The sequence below is a fragment of the Capsicum annuum genome, chromosome 1, assembly GCF_002878395.1.
Source record: "Capsicum annuum cultivar UCD-10X-F1 chromosome 1, UCD10Xv1.1, whole genome shotgun sequence".
Classification (NCBI taxonomy): domain Eukaryota; kingdom Viridiplantae; phylum Streptophyta; class Magnoliopsida; order Solanales; family Solanaceae; genus Capsicum; species Capsicum annuum.
Window position 1 is genome coordinate 58,017,233 of NC_061111.1, and position 15,447 is coordinate 58,032,679.

Below are 15,447 nucleotides of genomic sequence, written 5' to 3' on the forward strand. Positions count from 1 at the left end.
TATATATATATATATATATATATGTATATATATATATATATATTGTTGTTTTATTATTTTTCGGGTACACTAAATAAAGTTATATTTTTTCAATAATAACTTCGACCACAAGTTCAAAGAACTTATGAACAATCACAAGAAGTTCAAACTTGAAAAATAGCAAAAACCAAACATTTAGAAAGAGATGAAAATAGAAAAATTCAAGTCCACCGAATTAACTGTGTCCTTAAGGGAATTATTCCCCTCAAATACCCGAGATCATGAAATATATCCTCTCAGAACAAACTAAATCACATCAACAAAATAACAGTACCTCAGATTCTATCGAAATTCAAACTCGTTCAACAATTTGTAAATCATATTTGAGTTTTTTAGGAAGAAGAAGAGTCTTTTCAATTCAAATTTCGTGTCTGTATCTGAGAAAAAAATCAGGTATTTATAGACAAAGAGTATTGCTTCAGAAAGGAAACACTGATTCATAAAAAATGGCACTGTTTCAAACCATCAGCTTACATGTAAAACCACATGTATCCGCGCATGGGCCACATGCGGCCGCATATTGGCCTTTTCACAAAATATAATGCATTGTCCGACCTATGATTCGACATACACTGGCATTTATGTTTGCAGATGGCCAAGTGCCCCCAAATCTCCCAATTTCATTTTTAAACAGTTCCTCAATGGATCGTGCCCCTTCGAGGTTCGTTGTTCATGTGTCCGCACATGCTTGTGTGCGTTTGTAAATGGAGAAAAAATATTATATCAGATTTTTGGATTAAAACATCATTAACTGTCAAGTTTCAAATGAATTTTATCCAAAAAAAAATAATTTCTCATCAATCATTTGACGAATTCAAATCTAAATTTGAAGTCGAAGTCTAGCCGAGGGAGTGACGACGACCACGATGCAAGGCTCATCTTCTTTTTGTCTCACTATCCACTTGAAGAAGAGCTTATATATCTAGTCACAAGGATGTTCCTTTATCCCATCAATGTGGGATAAACACTTTTTTATAAAATAAAAACACATTTCATTCGTCCTCTATTTTTTTTTTTACTTCTATTTTCCATTCTCATTTCACTAGAACCCAACATTCCCCAGATGAATGGAAATTGTCATTTCATTAATAATATACAGATAAGTGTGTGATCTACAAGCAAAGACTAATTGAATCTGAATAAGTAGGTTTTCCTTTGAACCTTCAAACTTTGTTGTATACCTTGACAACATAAGACACACAATAATCCTTTTACCATTTATGATTCTCACATTTATGTTCGTTTCAACCATGAAAACTTCCTAATTTTATGATGGCATAGAGAATAGTTCTTTACTATTATTTTTCTCGAAGCGGCTTCCACTTCACCCTTACATAGGTAATTCCTAAACACATATTCCTATAGATCAAACTATTTTTTTATACCTGCCAAACTTAGAAACCATTAAAAATTTTCAAACCATAAGATTTATCCTTGTTTCCTAAACAATGACTTATCATAGAATAGGTTGAGTCAATTAATAATATTGAACCGATAGTCACAACTTTGTTTGATCTCCTTGAACTTAGCTTTTAGCATCTTCAGTCTGCTATGTAGAGTTACTACCATTATGACTTGTCCTATGCCTGTAAACCTATTCCCGTGATGATCTCTCAGCTCCATCTCTAGTTAGACCTTTTGTAAGTGAATCTGACACACTATCCTTTGACTTTACATAGTCAATCGTGATAATTTCACTAGCGAGTAGTTTCCTAATGGTATTATCTTTTCATCTTATATGACGAGATTTACCATTATACATCATGCTCCGTGTCCTACCTATTATAGCTTGACTATCACAAGGTATGAATACTGGTGCCATAGGTTTAGGCTAATAAGGAATATTTTCCATGAAACTTTGGAGCCATTCAACTTCTTCACCCGCCTTATCTAAAGAAACAAATTCAGATTTCATTAATAGAGCGAGCGATATATGTCTGTTTGGATGATTTTCAAGATACTACTCCTCTACCAAGAGTAAATACATATCCACTCGTACATTTTACACTATTTGACCCTATGATCTAATTTACGTCACTATATCTTTCAATTTCTGATGGATATTTGTTATAATGCAAATCATAGTCTCAAGTATATTTTAGATATACAAAACTCTATTCAATGCCATTCAATGATTTTGATTGAGATTACTCGTGTACCGACTCAATTTACTAATATCACATATTGTATCTAGTCACTACAATTTATGATACACATCAAACTTCCCAATACTCTTGCATAGTACACTTGTGATTCACTTTCACCTTTATTTTTTTGAAGTACAAAGCTCACATCTGATAGAGTCATTGACGTCGCCAGAATTATACCTCTTAAAAAGTATAACCCAGTCACTTGTAAAATATAGAACCCAACAAGGTTAGGGTCGGTCCCATAGGGAATAAGATGAAAATCTATCACAAATTTGTTGATATAATAAGACCAATAGTAACGTAACAATGCTTGGCAAGTAGGGTTGTTATCAATATGAGATAGTCACTAGAATTGTGTTCTCCTGACTTCTTGTAATACCCAGAGACTATACCCTGGGCGTCACATGGTTCTTACGACCCCGAAGGACTACAAGCTAACCCATGACTGGTACCTGCTGTGAATACTGAATAATAATCATAAAACATATGCAAAAGTAAAGCTGAAAATGTCATAAGGTCTATACTACTGAAAAATAAATATTGAGTACATCTGTGGAATAACTACTAACTAAAAGTATCTGAAAGCCTTTAAACATCTGAAATAAAAGAGTTGGTGGGACAAGCCTCAATTAACTCTAACTACTGTCTAAAAATAACTGAAATACTAAAATATTGTAAGTAATGCAATGACTAAATAAATGTCACGTCCTTGATGGATGAAGACTCACTACTGTAGCTGCGGCTGATTGACTGATCTGGCTAAGTACGGTCAGAAACCCAAGCGTCTGAACCTATGATATGAGACATCATAGCACAAGGAGAGTACGCGTAGTACTTTAAATATACTAGTACACTAGGTGAGGTTAGGCTGATATGCATGGGTTCATGTGCATGAGTAATAATAACTAAATATCATGAAGTAACTGGATGAGAGTACATGCGAGACTGGGACTATTAAAAGAACTGAACATATAATACCAAGCATATATCTCCTGTCTAAATTAGACTGAAACTGAAGTAGTGAGGTTCAGATAACTAAATACTGATAACTGTAACTCTTGATCATATAGAAATAAGCTGAGTTCTGTACTAAATACTGGATACTGAAACTAAGACTGTGGGAGTTATTATCTAACCGACATACCCCAATTATAGACTAATTTGGGATCCAACCTGTAACCCCTGTTGGAAGGGTGTTAGCACCATGCCAGGGGTTACTATTACTGGCTGGGTCAACCCTAATCTAGCAGGAAAACTCATAAGATGTATATGGTTACGTCAACCCTAGTCTGTCTGGAAGATGATTTACCCTACGCTGGCTACGTAGTTCTGTAACTCAGGGACTGATACTAAGGGTCAAACGCTAAACTAGCAGGAATGCACCCATCCCTGGGTTCGCTCGGTGCTGAATCCCACTTTCGACTGAATGGACACTGGAACTGATCACTAGACTGTACTATATTTGACTGAACTTAGACTAATTTTGTCAATTGACCAAATGTTACTGTTTGGGATACAACGAAATTATTCTATTTTGACTGGAGACTAAATACACAGCTAATTTCGGTATTCGATACCCCCAAGACTCGATAGCATAGATAATGGAATCATATCTCAACTTTAAAAGTATCACACATAGGCTACCATGTACAATTCATTCACATAGACATTTTGTCAAACACCTAGGATGCATAATTCTTGTATATGAGAATGAGCAATATATGAATGTTATGACTACCACATTCAACATCACAATTCAAAGATTTAACATGAGGGTTACATAATCAACACACACTTTAATTTATTTACATGAAACTCAAAATCTTCTTGGCTTGAAACCCACACAATAACACATACATAAACACAATTTCATTCAAGAATGTAAATCATAATCTTAGTTTTGAAAAAAAAGGATTCTTGAACTCCAAAGGTAGAAGAAACCCAAGGATGAACACCTAACATACCTGAGTAATTGAATTTGTGAAAGTTGTTGGTAAATTCTTGAGATTAGGACTTGAACTTTAATGAACCTAGGGTTTGTCCTTGAGAGAATTTTATGAAATAATAAGTGAATTTGCCTTTTGGGATGCTTAATTTCGTGTTATGGCTTAATAATAAGGGGAAAATGACTCAACTGCCCCCACAAACCCATAATTTAACAAACAAAAATGCGCCCAGTGATGCGATAGACGACGCGCCGCATTAATAAACCCAATGCGATGACCGACGTGTCACGTTGATGGTGATGATGGGATAGCCAATGCGATGTGGCTTGATCGTGTTGGCTCACTATTTTAGTCATCCAAACATATCTCAAACGATGTCCAAAAATTTTAAAACTCACCCGAGATGACCAATAGATAACCCTGATCATGAATTAATTTAAAAATCAATAATCTAAGGTCGAAAAGATCGAAAATGAGACATTAAAATATCAAGGCCAAAATTGAGACTAAGTCTTAACACTTCGCTGAAAATTTTCTAAGTCTAGGACCTCTTTGGCATGCTATATAGGACTGAAATGGGCTAGGACTTTACGGGGTCTTACACTTCTTAACAAACCCAAGGGAACTGGAATTAGGCACCACATTGGTGTTTCAAACTTGGATAAATCTCTGTATCTTTACTTTATGTTCAATTATTTATTTGCTTAATTGTTTAAAATCTAATTTATTTTGTGCAATATGGGGTTAGTTGTGAAGTGTCCACTAATCACCACAGTTTACAGTATGTGTTCACGCAGAGGGATTTGAATTTAAGACAGTGTAAATGGATGGAGTATCTATAAATTTCAGAACTTAGCTTGGTGGTCATAGTTGCACCCATTCACACCCAAGTATTAAACATACTGTTATAAATTACAATAAGTCTTTTTCTATCACCCTTCTTGTCAATCGAACTAGACAAACTATCCAAGATACGACTTAGCCTCTCCCTGGTTATATATTAGGGTACGAGTCGTACACTACCTACTCGTATGGGGTTTTGAGTTGGCCTAGTGAAACTGTTTTGGGTACGATTTGGAGATATGGTCTGGTTATAGAGCAAAAAGTGGTGAGTGTGCTCATTTTTGAATGCAGAATCTAAATAGTAATGTATCAACTAACAGTTTCTCGACCTTGGTTTGGGTGAATTCACTCATCTCCTCTCGGTCATCAAGTGTCGCATTACTAACCCTTGTTCTGGATCCCAAATTAACTATCTCCTCTCATTCTCAAGTTAATTAGATGAAGGTTGGTAGCTTTAAATTAATGTTGTGATCTCTTTTTCCTAATCTCAACCTCTCTCTTGAGTTAGTATCGAGTACAAATAGGTTCCTAAAGTTTGTAACCATCAAGAAAGCAATGAATATGAAGGAAATCACAATACATGCAAGCACACTAATTTAGAATAACTTTGCACTTCCTCTGCTTTGTTAATCTATCAGGGTTCCCACAACCCCAGTTATGGTTTAGCTGCTCATGGTCGTAAGAACACACATAGAATTCATAGATGAAGGCATATGAATGTTCTCACGAACAATTAAGAATGAAACTGAAATTTCAAATTAATATCAAACCGTAAAAATCAAGAACAACAATTCCAAAATCAAGAATGCAACTCAAAACTCAAAACAATGTTAAAAATATATAAAGTGCGTAAACGAATAATGAAACATTCAATAGGTATTTATAGATACATTAGAAAACCTATCCTAAATAAAGTAGAAAACTAGAGTCAACCAAACTATGACCCCACTCGTAGGTAGTACCTATGGGGTGTAACTAAGTTTATAGGAATCATAGGGATCTTCGGGTCTTCAGGACCCCTACCAAGAGAGATACCTAAGGGCGTTAGGTAGTACGTACACTCCTATAGTTAAGGTACATAGGAGTCAGACTTCAATTTTAGCTTTCAGAACTTCAACTCTGCTACTTACTGGGCCACCAACGGGCCCGTAGGTAGTAACTACAGGTCATAGGTTGGCTTGTAGGTACACTCTTAGCTTCCTTTCATCACTTTTTTGCTCCTTCTTTGCTGCGAACTCTGTTTTCCTGCACAACTAACACAAAAGCACATCACATCTAACAAAAATACCTAAGCACTTGCATATTTACTGGTTTTAAGCATCAAAAGTTTCATAAAATCATGGCACACTAATACCCTCAACTTAGAACATTTGGATGACTTCAGGCAACTAACACATAACAGAAAAAACACTATGCTTAACTAAAAAAACCAAAGGCACCTAGAACAACCAACTCAATTTAGCTCAAATTTCTTACCCCCTCCTATTCAGCTCTTTCAAAATAACTATGATCCATGTAGAACAACAGTATTACACAAAGGAATCAAATGATGACATTATATTATCAACAAACAATCAAGCATATATGCAATTGACACTACCAAAACAGATAAACAGTTAACATTACAACCTATTTACCCTCACAGTGAGGATGTCTCAACTCTTACAGTATGATAATTCATGTCAATGCAGGAACTATAATAAGACATACTCTCAAAAGAAGTTCCAACAATGTGCATAAGATTTCATAGGCTTGCGCTTATTTTCCATACCTTAGTTTTTTGAACGGTTGGACTCGGATCACTGTAGGACTTTTCTAAGCTTATAATGTAGGCTTGAGGGCAAGTACGATATGTATGGGATATAATGACTCACCTTCCTTGACACTATACTTATATTATTGGTTCCATTACTTAACCGTGCTTCTTTTATTTTCCCTTTTACCCCTTTATTGCTTATTCTTTCCATTTATTCACTTTTTTTTTCTATTTTACAATTTTTTCTTTTTCTTTCCTTTTTTTCTTCACACTTTTCAACCACATCCAACCCTATTTTCTTTTTCTTTAATTCAACACCCTTCTTCATACCAATTTCAATGATGCACCCCTATGATAGCTACCCTCAACTTAGATAATTTACCTGAGTTGAGGTGTATAGTGTTCAAGGAAGGACCAGAGCCAAAATAGGTGTCATGACCCAAAAACCAAGGGTCATGATGACACTTGTCATGGCAAGCCTTAACAAGTAAGACTATCTCCCAAACTGATATAAAATAAGAAATCAATAATAAAACCAAGGCAAAACCCCTAGAACGAAGTCGAACCCCATAATATATACAGTAAAAGTAGAAATATAATCAAGATACCAACCAAATCCCAAAACCTAGTGTCATAGTGTAAGAACTAACTAGTATAATTTGAGGTAACAAATACATAAGATATCCAAATAGGAGCAATACTTTGTTGTTGAATACAAGTAAGACATAGTCTAGATAAGAAAAGCTAGAAGTCAACTCCGGAGGCATAAATCAACCGTTATCTCTAGTAGGCTCCAAGTATCGCCTAAATTAACTACCCATATGGTGCACTCATTCCTGGATCTGCACCGAAAGGGTGTAGTAGGGATGAGTACGATCAACTTGTACTCAGTAGGTATCGTAGGTCGACTAAGTAAAGTAGAAAATAAAGCATATAAATACAAACTATAGGCCCTACAGTTAAAAAATATCCCAAATGGCAGCGCACACCGTCTCCACTAACAGTTCTAATATAAATATATATATATATACCAATTACACATAGAGGAAAGAAGAACAAATAGGCACGTACATCATTTACTAACGGATAGATATCAAGTCAAAGACAGAAATGCAATCACATAATAAGCACAATATATAAGGTGTAATAAAGATGATGATGATAATGATGGTGTGATGCACGAGGTTGTCGCACATACTCTGTATACACCTACGGAGCTAAAGCTTCTCGACGGAGGACCCATGTGGGGTTAGTCAACCCATATACAACCAATATCCAATAACAATATCCATAATTTCTTTCTGGCATATACATCGGTATAAGGTTTTTAATGATGTCACATTTTCTGTTAGAAAAACTAGTGTTTCCAGTATTTTTGGTATTTCTACAGTGGACCAATATTTCGTCAATGAATATGATATGAGGATGTAATGCTCATAACCAACCAAAATGAGAATATCCAGGGCCAACCAATATATCAACTATACGAGCCAAAAATCCACTCAAATGAACCAACCATCCATGATCCAATATAATCCAGAAACCATCAAGTTAAACATGGAAGAAAGCATCATTGATACCACATAATTCCAAAAATCTAGGCTTTTTCCAACCAAAAAGAGTGTAATCAAACATACATATATCAAGGCCAGGCCAGCAACATCATATAAGACCCCACATGGTCACACATAGCAAATAATGTCTCAAAAATCACCAAATATTATCCACATAGTCCCCCACATGGGCACATAAATCACCTAACGTCTTTTTCATGATACAACCCCATACCCATAGCACGCTTACATTATTATTAACTAACCAACCCAATCTCTATAAAGTTAAGCCATAACCTACCTCAAAATCCAAAAATTGGTCCAAAAAGCCTTCAACACAGAGCTTTTCCCCCACGAACGAATTCGAAAACCAACTAAAACATTCATATATAGAATTTATGCGTCAAAAAAAGTCAATGATACCCATAGTACCTAACATTGAGTCGGGGTCATTATGGACTTCCAAAATGGATTTTTGAAAAATATGGGTAAAACTAAATTTTTTGTCTAAAAATATGTTTTTCATGATTAAAGGAATTCATAGAAGAAAACTCCAAGCAAAAATGGGTTTAAAATGGGGTATAAATCAAAGAAATATAATTTTTAGGACTTTCAGGCCAAAATCCCCAAATTCTACTTTTATATCTGCGTTTAAACAAGATTCAAATGATAAAGTTGAAGAAAAATAGTTGAAATAGATGTTTTGGAGCTTACCCAAGCTTCGAAATGGAAGAAATTGCTCAAAAGCTCAAATCCTCAAGCTCCAATTCTCAAAAATGGTGAAAAAGCGAAAAGAGGGTATTTATATATATCAGGTGCCACTAAAGCGCTAAAGCGGACAAGGGGCTGCATTAGCGGTCGGTTGCTAAAATGCCTAGATGCTGCTAAAGTGGTACCCACACCAGGATGACAGTTCGCTAAATCGGACCTTAGGCCGCTAAGGGCCACTTTAGCGGTGAGTGTTAAAGCTCCCAAGTTACTACTTTAACGGTACCTGCTAGGCTGCCACGACTACTTTAGCACCAATGGGCCGCTAAACTACGCAAAGGCCTGCTTTAGCGGTCACACTAGTAGTTGTGCACCAGCTGGAGACTAGGAGAATTTCAAGTCTCCGTATACCTCTCAGGATTTATCAAGATTCTCGAGAATGCAAACAGACTATGCTAACCTATCAAATTTGACGCTTCAGACTCAATGGCGATATTAGATTTTTAAAAAGATGTCATTTTCATGGAGTTGACCTCCGAAACCTATTTTCACGACTTTTGAATGGAGAGTCAAAATGATATATAAAAGTCATAAAATCACACCAGCCATGTTACCAACCTAAAATCGACGTTCTAGATCTGCTGACTTAGTCCATTTTGCTATCAGTTGCACCAGATCAATAAATGTTGACCGAAGTCAACATAAGGCTTTTTAAGCCAACAAAAAACCATAATTTCATATATTTCACACCAAAATGCATTGAGAATCATGCCACATATCTCCACACCCCAAATTACCACAATGCAACCACGGGGATGGGTAAAATGGTTAAATCACATAGAATCACATACTTCACACAAAACGCCATAAATTAGGTCATTACATCATCCACCACTAAAAATCTAGTTCGTCCTTGAACTAAGGGCAATGGGAATGCTAAAATCAACAAAACACTGGGGATAACTACTACACATATCAGACTCGACCTCCCAAGTAGACTCATCTACAAGCCAATGCCTTCACTTAGCCTTAATCACAGAAATAACTCTCGAATGTAATTGTGTAAAATCCTTGGCTAGAATAGGGATAGGTTCCTAAACAAAATCGCTAATCTAACCAAACTGAATCCCAATGAATGACATGAGACTCATCCAAAATATAACGTCGAAGCATGGAAACGTGGAAAACTAGATGAACAACTGATAAATTTAGGAGAAAAGCTAACTCATAAGACACATCAAAAATAGTTTGAAGGATCTCATAAGGTCCAATATAATTGGGGATAAGCTTTTCCCTATTCCCAAACCTCAACACGCCCTTTATGGGCAACACACAAAGGAAGACACGATCACCAACACTAAACTTAAGGACACAAAGCCTACGATCTGTATCACACTTCTACCTACTTTAAGATGCTTAAAGTCTATCCTAGATGACCCGAACCCTATCCACAAGACTCATGAAGTAAGTCTATACCTCGAGGTCCGATCTCAGAAACATCAAACCAACCAACTCGAGAGCGACAATGCCTACCATACAAAGCCTCGAAAGGAGCCATTTCAATACTATAGTAATAACTATTATTATATACAAACTCTGCCAAAGCTAGATACTTCTCCCACTAGTCTCCAAAGTCTATCATACATGCACGGAGCATATCCTCTAAAACTTGAATAGTCTGCTTCGACTGACCGTCGATCTGGGTAAAATGTTGTGCTAAAATTAACTCAAGTACCCAACTCCTCCTAAAAAGTTTTCCAAAATAAGATGTGAACACTAACTCTCTATCTGAGATAATAGACACTGGTACCCCATAAGGACGCACTGTCTCATAAATATAGGTATGGGCCAACCTCTTAGAACTGAAAGAAACTTGAACCAGAATAAAATAAGAAGATTTGGTTGATTGATCTACAATTACCCAAACACTATCAAAACTATGAGAAGTACGAGGCAACCCAGTCACAAAATCTATAGTTATCAGTTTCTATTTCCACTCGAGAATAGATAACCGCTGAACCAAACCACCCAATCTTAAATGCTCGGCCCTCACCTATTGGCAACATAGGCAGCGAGCTATAAAATCTACTAAGTCCTTCATCCTACCACCCCACTAGTAATTCTATTTCAAATCATAATACATCTTAGTCACCCCTGGATGGATAGAACATCTGGAACAATGAGCCTCCTCTAAAATTCATCTAATCTAGTCACTCACTCTTAACACATAAACTCAGCCACCAATCTTGATGACACCATCTGGATCAAGTGAGGCTTACTTAGCCTCACCATTCAACACCTTATCCTGAATCACCTTCAACCCAATACCATCAAATTAATGAACCTAAATCTACTCTATTAAAGAAAACCTAGCCTTCATTAATGCCCAAACATACCCAAGTATCGAAATATCAATCCTAACTATCTAGTTAGCCAAAGACTAAACCTCCAAGGCTAAAGGCCTCTCCTAGGTCAAAAGATGTGCCAAGCTACCCATGCTAGTCGACTTTCTTCTCAAGGCATCCGTAACCATACTAGCCTTGTCGGGATGATAGAGAATATTCAAGTCATAGTCCTTCAGAAACTTAAGCAAATAATGGTTCTTCATATTAAGATCTCATTGGTGAAGAAATACTGAAGAATACGATGATCCAAGAAAACCTAACAACAGACTCCACATAAGTAGTGTCTCCATAACTTCAAAGCAAAAACAATCGCACGCAACTGCAAATCATTAGTAGGTTAATTCCTCTCATCGGGGTTCAACTAACGAGAAACATAAGCAATCACCTTACCCTGCTACATCAATACATCAACTAACCCAACATCAAAAGCATCACAAGAGATAGTAAATCCCACTCCATACTTGGGCAAAGTTAAGATAGAAGCTGAAGTCGACAAATCCTTGAGCTTTTGAAAGCTCACCTCACAAGCATCAGACCACAGAAAAGAAATCTTCTTCTGAGTTAACTTGGTCAATGAAGCTGCGATAGATAAAAAAACCCTCAACAAAATAACTTGCTACTCCAATAAAAGTCTAAATCTTGGTAGAAGAATTAGGTTTAGACCAATTGTGAACCACTGCAATCTTGTCTGGATCGACCATAATACAATCCTTGGTCACCACATGACCCAAGAAAGAGACAAGACTCCAACCAAAACTCATATTTAGAGAACTTAGCATACAACTTCTCATCCCCAATCTTTGGAGCACAATCCGCAAATGCTCCTCATGATCGGCCTCACTCTTAAAATAAACCAAGATATCATCTATAAATATAGTGATATAGAGATGAGATACTAGTAAAATACCCGATTTATCAACTCCATGAATACGGCTGGGGCATTGGTCAACCAAGAAAATATGACCAATAACTCATAATGATCATACCATGTCCAAAAAGTTATCTTCAAAATATCTGAAGTATTAATCCTCAATTGGTAATACTCGAACCTCAAATCAATCTTTGAAAACACCGAAGCACTCTGAAGCTGGTCAAATAAATCATTAATATAAGAAAGGGGATATTTATTCTTAATTGTCACTTTGTTTAACTGTCAATTATCAATACACATACATATAGACCCATTATTTTTAGAAACAAGATAGGTGCACCCTAAGGTGATAAACTAGATCAAATAAATCCTTTATCTAATAAATCCTGCAGCCGATCCTTTAATTTCTTTAACTCGATTAGGGCCATCCTATAAGGAGGAATAAAAATAAGTTTGGTGCCCGGCTCAACATCAATGTCAAATTAAACATCACAATCCAAAGACATACCTGGTAAATCCATAGAGAACACATCTATGAACTCATAAACTACACAAACAGAATCCAACGAATGAGGTGAAGCAACACTAGTATCATGAATATGATCTAAATAGGACAAGCATTACCTTTTAACCAAACATCGAGCCTGAAGAAAAGATATAACCCTCTTGGATCTCAATTAAAGTACACCCTTTTAAGTTATCCTTGACACACCCGGCGAAGCTAAATTCATAGTCTTAATATTATAATCTATGATAGCGTGATAAGGAGCTAACCAGTTCATACCATAGATCACATCAAACTCTACCATATCTAATATAATATGATACCATATCTAATATAATATAATCTACCCAGGTCTCATGCCTAACAAAAGTCACAACAGAAAGTTAACCCTGAATCAAATAATATAGATGTAGATCTAAAACAAAGAGGGAAGGTACCTGTGATGGTAGTATCAGAGGCCTCTGCTTCTGGCCTGGTAGGTATAGCATAACACTGACCACATCCAATACTTAGCTGAGTAGACCTACGACTACCACCATGGGTACCACTACATTTATCTCTCACACCTCTAATAGAATTTCTACCTTTTATAGACGATATACGAGTAGCTCTAAAAAACAACGGGGTTAGTCATTAGCCATATACTAAGATGCTCGAAGAATGGACTCAATCATCTTAGTACGATCCACCATACTCCAAAATAATGCTCCACACACTACTATCTGAGTCATAGCAAGCTGAAGAGAAACATCCAACCCTTTCACAAACTTCTGAATTTTCTCAGACTCGGTGGCAATACTAGTATTAGAATATCTAGACCAAACCAACAACATCATATAAGACCCCACACGGTTACATATAGCAAATAATGTCTCAAAAACCACCAAATATTATCCACATATGCCCCCATATAGGGACATAAATCACCTAACACATTTTTGATAATACAACCCCATACCCATAGCATACTTCTACATTATTATTAACTAACTAATCTAGTCTAAAAAGGTTAAGTCATAACCTACCTCAAAAGCCAAAAACCGATCTCAAAAGCCTTCAATATGGAGCTTTTCCCCCATAAACAAACCTAGAACAAACTAAAACATTTAGATATAGAATCTATGCATCAAAAAAAAGTTAACGATACCCATATTGCCTAAATTTGAGTCGGGTCAAAACAGACTCCCAAAATAAGGTTTAAAAAAAAGGGTAAAATTGGAATTTTTGACCAAAAATATATTTCCCTTGATTAATGAAATTCATAAAAGAAAATCCCAAGTGAAAATGGATTGAAATTGGTGTTTAAATCAAAGAAATATAATTTTTTGACCTTCCAGACCAAAATCCCCAAAATTCTACTTTTTAATCTGCATTTAAACAATATTTAAATGATAAAGTTGACAAAAAATCATTGAAATAAGTGTTTTGGTGCTTAACCAAGCTTGAAAATTGAAGAAATTTCTCAAAAGCTTGAAACCCAAGCTCCAAATCTCAAAAATGGTGAAAAAAGCGAAAAGGGGTATTTAAATATGCCGAGTGCCACTAAAGCGGAAAAAGGGTTGCTTTAGCGGGCAGTGCTAGAGCACCCAAATTCTGCTAAAGTGGTGCCCACGCTAGGGGTGATAGTCTGCTAAATCGAACCTTAGGCCTCTTTAGCGGTGAGCGCTAACGTGCCCAAATTATCGCTTTAGCGGTACCTACTAGGCGGCCAGGGCCGCTTTAGTGCCAAAAGACCACTAAAGCGCCCTCTGCTAAAGTGCCCAAGGGACGCTTTAGTGGTCACATCAGTAACTGTGCACCATATGGAGACTTGGTGATTTCCAGTTCTCGGTGAATCTCTCAGTATTCATCGAGAATCTCGAGAATGCAATAGACTATGCTGCCCTATCAAATTGGATGCGCCAGACTCAATGGCGATATCAAATTTTTGAAAAGACATTATTTTCATAGAGTTGACCCCAAAACCTATTTTCACAACTTTCAAACAGAGGGTTGAAATGAGATATAAAATCCATAAAATCATACCATCCATGTTACCAACATAAAATTGATGTTCTGGACTTGTTGGTGCAGTCCATTTTGCCATTCGATGCACAGATCAATAAATATTGACCGATTTTAACTATAAGGCTTTTCAAGCCATCAAAAACCACAACTTCACATATTTCACACTGAAATGCATTGGGAACCATGCCATACATTCCCACACCCCAAAAATAGCACATAGACTCTTTCTGCACAAAACACCAAAAATCTTGTCACTACAACAAGTTCATTGTAATTAAACAGGAAGGTGACAAAGACTAAACACAAAAATAGGACAATGTAGGCTCAAATTTGGGATCAAGGGATACTTATTCTCATTTGGTCGGTTTTTTAGGCTAATCATGGACTTATTAAAACAGAACCTATGATCGTTTCCTAACCAACAATCCTACAATATAGGCAAGAAAAATCGTACAAGTTTTGAATTAAATGTACAAAGTGAACTAGGTAAATGCCTCACACACATAGTATAAGGTTATATTAGCAACTACTACCTATCCAGCTACTGCAATGTTAAGCTTTGATTATTTTTTCCTTAATACTAATGCCATAACATGATTTAATAATGGCCACACATATATATACACACAAAGTTCATAAAACTTTTTGGAGGGGTATTATTTTT